The sequence below is a fragment of the Pistacia vera genome, unplaced genomic scaffold, assembly GCF_008641045.1.
Source record: "Pistacia vera cultivar Batoury unplaced genomic scaffold, PisVer_v2 Contig625, whole genome shotgun sequence".
Lineage (NCBI taxonomy): Eukaryota > Viridiplantae > Streptophyta > Magnoliopsida > Sapindales > Anacardiaceae > Pistacia > Pistacia vera.
The window spans coordinates 220,375-227,122 of record NW_022196474.1 but is presented as its reverse complement, the minus strand read 5'-3'; the positions used below and the strand labels follow the sequence as shown (position 1 = coordinate 227,122).

Sequence of the window (6,748 nt, the reverse complement as noted above, 5' to 3'; positions counted from 1 at the left end):
TAAGGACATTTTGAAAAGAAATGGATCATGTCCTTAATAATATGCTGTGTATGCAAGAGTTGCCAAATGCATAGAGTTTTTTTGGCATATCCACTGAAATGGAACAAAGAGAGAAGAATGAGAACAATTATCAGAAGAAAGGGCCAAAACAACTCCAGATATGGTCACAATCAATCACTTAAAAAGTCACAAACAAAATCTAATCAAAACCAAACTTAGGAAACAAATTGGCATTGTATATTTACACATTTATAACGAAGTTAACACACTTTTATGTTATAAATAACAAGAATTTAAAAGGGAACAAAGATACATACATAAACTGTAGAGATACAAAGGCAATTTTCATGCCACATTTTTGAGTTTTTTTTTTCAAGTGGGAAAGAAGAGGAAAATTTTTTGGCAGCTGAATGGAACCATTACCATACCACCCTCTTTCTTGGTTTCAAAGAATTCTAGTTGAAAACTGCTCAATCGCATTCGTTCGAATGTGTTTTTGTGTTCTATGCCTTGTTGCTTAGTTCGGGGGCTTCGCTTATGGTCATATCAACCATTTCGACTGTACTGAAACCTCCATCATCAGTGGCAAGGTGGTTGTGAGTCAAGCCCAGAACCGGCTTGAATCTCCTTGAACATTGCATAACCTGAATCATTGTTGGTCGTCTCCATGTTCGGTCGTCTAAGCATGCACACCTACACGCAAGTGTTGCGAAGCTCAATCTCTAGGCTTGAATCTTCTTTCATGTTTCTGATCAAAAACATCGCTTATTTTGAGTTTCGCGTGCTGCTTCACCCACCCGACAAGGTTATTGTCACCAAAATCTGCTGAATCTGTTGGCCTTTTTCCTGTTACCAACTCGAGCAAAACTACGCCATAACTGTAAACATCTCCTTTGGTTGAACATCTAAAGCTTTGGTAGTACTCGGGAGGGACATAACCGGGTGTGCCGCTAGCGTGCTGACGCTCAGATGTGTATCCATTGCACTCATAAGTCTAGCCATTCCAAATCGGACATTCTTGCTTCAAGTGGTTCATCGAGTAAGACATTACTTGATTTCATGTCCCTGTGTATATGTGTGGGAGGCAATTTGTGGTGAAAGCTAACCCTCTTGCAGCTCCAATTGCAATTTTCCTCCTTGCAGCCCAGTTTAGCTTGATCCCAGCTCTCTTCTTATCATGTAAAACACTTCTAAACTTCCATACCTCATGTATCATAAACCAAGCCGCTCTTCCCCTACCTTGCAATAGCCCAAGAGAGGTACAAGGTTCCGGTGCTGATTTTCCCAATGGTTTTCCATCTCAGCTGATTCCGATCACCTTGTCCACTATATATTAGTTTCTTGATAGCTACAATGCTTCCATCTTTCAGTTGAGCCTTGTAGACATCACCAAAACCACCAGAGCCGATAAGACTGTCATTGTGGAAGCCATTGGTGGCTTCAAGAAGATCTGCAAAGGTGAGCTTTCTTAGGGGCTTCTCAAATGTAGCAAGTTTAATGCTTATGCTTCGCGAGCTCCAGTTGCTTCCAACTGGTTGTTTGCAGTGCCAGAATGTGAACGACTGTCGTATAAACATCAGAGTTGAATCTTTCTTTTTCCTCCTTTTCTTCATTTCGACACCAACTATGATCAAACCGAAGATGCAGAAGAGGGAGAACAACAACCCATTGCTGCTCCGCACAAAGCAGCCTTCTCCTATCAGACTTCTTATGCTGAGAATTCGCACTTGACGCTGCATCTTTCCCACATGGGGAAGAGGCAATCCACAAAGGCCTGAATTGTTGACAAACTTCGTAGTGGAAAAGTTCAACTGTCCACCTTCAGGAATCATTCCAGTGAGATGGTTTTCGCAGATCACCCTCTGCAAGAAAGCTAAGAGAACTCATTGATGTCGGAATTGTCCCTCAAGATTATTGCTCGACGGGTAAAGAATGTTAAGAAGCGTTAACCCTCCAAGCTCTGATGGAATAGTACCCGAAAAAGTTGTGCCCCAAATTCAAGATATAGAGATTGACATGCTCCCAATCTCCACCGGATGGTTCCTGACAACATATTGTATGAAATATCAAAAAACATCATCGTCCATTGTTGTTAAATGTGGCTGGGTGAGACCTTTATACCCCTAGTGAATTACAGGGATTCCTGATTGAAATTCTGTTCAACTGCTCCTGTCTACTCCTGCAAACTCAGCAAATTTCCTGCTCCATGGCACCTTTACTACCATCATTCTTAATGTACACATATTCTTCCCCGCGATGAAATTCACCGCTATTTTACCAGATTGTTTGAACAGTGCAGGAGGGATGGATCCTAAGTTATTGGTATAAATCCAACCAAATCAAGCTCCTACAATCACCGAGCTCCTGGGCGGATTTACCAAAAAGGAGTTGTTACTGAGCTTGAGAATCGCGAGGTTCGAAAGCTTGCCAATCCACCGAGGAATCTCACCACTCAGCTGGTTATTCGACAATGAGATCCAAGTCAATTGGTGCAGTTTGCTTAACCAGAAGGCACTGGTCCCGACAACTGGTTGAAGTCAAGAATCAATGTCCGCAATGTTTGAATTGTTCCAAGTTCCGTGGATCTCCCCATGGAGTATTTTCAACCACAGCTTCAAATCCTGAAGCTTGGACAGAGCCCCCAAGCTAGAAAGTAGTTCCAGAGAAATTGAAGCTCAAATGGAGTGAAACAGCTGTAACAGTACTAAGAGTTGGAGGAATGGAACAGCAACGTAATTGTTAGCAAGATACGACTCTTTCAAGAGTTTCCAGATCCTGACACAAATTACCGGATTAAACCTGAGAATTATTTGAACTCAGATCTAAAGTCTCCATTGGTGAATTTTGACAAGAATCGGAAAACAGAAACCAGTGAATTCATTAAAGGATAAAACAAGCTCCTTCAAGCTACTCATTTGCAAGAAGTGCAACAGGCAATTCACCTGAGAATTTGTTATTAATATCAAGAGAGCCAATGGAAGCAAGAACTGAAGCTACTGGGAACCGTACCCGACAATTATTCGAAAAGATCGATCTTGACAAGACTTGAACAATAATCAGCTAGTTTGCAGAGGAATCTCTCCTTGAAAAGATGTTTCCCAGGAGGAGATACTGCAAATTTGCACCGAAAAACACAAAATTGACCTCCAAATTGTTGCTTGAAATGTTCGAAAGTGAGCTTTCACAAGGTGAGATTGCATGAACAATATCAAAACTGAACTTTTAGCTGAGATATCAAGATGCTCCAACGCTAAACAATCACCAAAAGCAGGCACAGACATTGAATGTTGTTTGGGAACATCCAAGAACTTAGATTCTTGCACTTTGACACATTTATCTCTCCCTGTAAATTTTTACCCTCAAAGATAGCAAACTTTAATCTTACCCCATTGTAGACAACCATGAAAACATTGGGGCCTGAAATCTGATTATTGTACGAAAGATCAAGAGACTCCAAACTGAGCTTCAACCCACCAATCTTTCCCTGAAAAAGCAGAAGATTACTTGAAGATTGAGACTTTCAAGCTTGACAAGAACCCAAGTTGGACAAAACGAAGAGAGGCCCATAAGCTGTTGTGAGACAGATCTATGGAGGTCAAATATGAGCTGCACTTGTCCAGGAGGGGAGAAATGTTGCCTAAGATTGGTGTTTTGCAAAAGAAGAGTTTGGAGATTTTCAAGAGTCAAAAGTTGAAAAGCAACAAGATGAAATTAGTGTTTAATGGAGAGAAGTGAGGTCTATTGAAGAACTCGACTCTTGTTTCATTGCATTTTACACCATTGAAACTACATGGGTTCTGGTTTTGCTCCCGTTTTTCAGCACAGAGGTCTGTATAAGCAAGTTTGAAGTTGATCAACTGTTAGCGTCCGTGTTTATTGCTGAAGAAGAAAAGAAGAAGAAAGAGAAGTAAAAGAAGATAAAAGAAAGAAGAGGAGAAGAAAGAAGAAAGGTGGTGAGCATAGCCATAGAAAGCGATTGAAAAGCTTAAAGCTTAAAGCTTTAAGGAAGAACTCTAGGGATTAGTTTCAGCCATTAAGGCGCTCAAGAATTGGAAGAGGAAGGCTGTGTGGTTTCTCACTTCTCGTTTGTTTGTTGTTGTTTTGTGTTTGAGAGCTGTATGTGTTGGATGAACGCTGTGGAGAGAAAGAAGAGAAAGAGAAAGAGATAAAAATAATTAACAAAAGGGACGAAAGTGTAGAAATCAAAGTTGGGAAATGGTTGAAAGTGAAAGAAACTAAACGTTTTTGAAGGAGGTAAGAAGGGTATATACAGTTGAAATGGACACACACTGTTGTTCACATCCAGTGACACTCTTTGTTTCATTTAGTTTAATTTATTAATTAATGTTTTTAAATTTGTAATATTTTAATTAATTAATTAGTTTATTTTATGTTTTATTTTTCAGAAAAACTCTTGACTAAACTAGGGTTTTGGGTCTTTAATCTTTATAAAATTATGTATTATTTGTCTTTCAGTAGTTACAAAGAACGTGAGTGAGTGAGATTATAATGGAATCAAATTCTTTATATTATAATTAAAAGTGACCTCATATTGGTACTTGTTAATTGGGGTCCAAATTATATAAGTTTTTTAATTATTTCCATTATAAAAAAAAAAAAATTAAAATAATCAATCATCACTACCAACAATAGGTTTGTAAATTTAATAAGTTCTAATTATAATTCGCGTTTGTAAATAAGCTTGAGAGGTTTTTCGATTGTAAAAAAAATATATTATTATATTAACTTTCATTTGTTCAGTTCATAAAGGAACAATTGTTCGAATTGAATATTATACATAATAAAAGTGTATTTCACCTTTGACAATTTATATTAACATTTAAAAATTAAATTTTTATTGATAATACTCTAGGTGATAAAAAAACATATTATTCAGAAAATTAAGGGAAAAAAAAAAAGACTGTTACCGTGATTTATTATATGACTTATGTTTAATTTATCTATCTAATATAATATTTTCAATACAAACGCCATATTTTTTAAAACATGCAATAAAAAATTTAAACCATGATAATTAATCTTAATTTTTATATCAAAATTAACAATTGATAATTTCAACATATTTATATTTAAAAGTCAACTATTTACATCCACCTGATAATTTCGTGGATAGGATATCTCTATCTCTTATTGTAAACTTGAGCTTCCACCTTAAACAGAATATGGATTGGTTTCATGAGGTGATGATATGTAATATGAATAAAGTTTTTATATTTTAATAATTTATTTACTTCTCTCTCTCTTTATGATGTTCTTCTTTTATTTATTTATTTTTATATTTTATTTATGTTTTATCTCTCTAGAACTGTCTCTTTGTCTCTCTAGCTTTTCTAGCTACGTGTGATCAACGATTGACCATCACTGTCCATTAATTGAGATTCCTATTCTTATTTATTATTAATTAATTTAATTTATTTAATGCCTTTTTTCATGAGGATTAATCTACTCTTTTGTCTATTACTTTTTTTCTCTTTTTCTTTTTAATTTTTAATTTTTTTTTTACTTGAAGCATTGCAACAAGAGAGTTCATTTCATATTAGGTTTTATTTATATTATTTATTGTAATAAATAGATATAAAAATAAACATTCACAAGTATGTCAAAAATTTAATTAAATTATTTAAAATAAAAAATTTTTAAAACTACATGGGTTTTTTCTAGATGAGAAAATGAATAAAGTGAATTTGTCTTTTAATACTTTTTTAACTCCATTTATAGAAAATAAAAGGGTAGAAGACAAGGCTTATTTGGCTTTCATTAACACAATTAATGATATATATTTCTGTTTTTCATTTAACTGCTTTTGATTGCAATATTTTAATCATGTTTCACATCAAATTTTATATATTTCATTTACATTATTGTATCTCTTCTCTAGTACACTATTTTTGGATATACACTTTTAGAGATAAAATTTTAGACTTATGATCTCTCAAAGTATACAAAATTAACCTATAATTAAAGAACCAAATTAGGGTTGGTAACTGTTGCCCCACATATAAATTACATAGGCAAATTAACGTACATATCTAGTATATCATCCATAATTCATTTTTTATTGTACCATATGATTGATGAGAAAGATCAAAATATATATATATAAACCATTGTAATTATGAATATACAACATCAAATTAATTGTATAAAATATAGAATGAGCAACAATAGATTCCTACCTAAGGTTAAGCAAAATACTAAGTTCTCACTCCTAGTTTCATAAATTTCATATTCTCACCTTTAAATTAACAGAAAAATATTTAATGAAACGGTGGAAGGGTTAAATGTTATATATATATAAACCATTGTAATTATGAATATATCAACATCAAATTAATTGTATAAAATAATATAATGAGCAAACAATATGTTCCTACCCAAGGTTAAGCAAAATACAAAGTTCTCACTTCTAGTTTCATAAATTTCATATTCTCACCTTTAAATTAACAGAAAAATGTTTAATGAAACGGTGGAAAGGTAAAATAGTCATTTAACCCACACAATTCCAAACCACACCACAATCTTCCCACCCCTCTCCCTCCCTCCTTTCTCTCCCAAATCCGATTAACCACCTAACATCATCCTACCATTGTCGCCTCTTCTTTTTCTTCTTCTCATATTTTCTTCCTCTCCTTCTTCTTCTCTTCCTTCTACTTTCTTTCTTCTTCCCTCTTCTTCACTCTTCTCACTTCTCGGAATAGGCTCTGCGACGGTTGGATTTGGCCGCCTT

General features: G+C 34.9%; 1 pseudogene; it reads right to left on the bottom strand.

The window, feature by feature from the left end:
* Positions 1–503: 503 nt before the first annotated feature.
* LOC116111063 lies at positions 504–3,345 on the bottom strand (annotated as a pseudogene).
* Between the last annotated feature and the right edge of the window lie 3,403 nt (positions 3,346–6,748).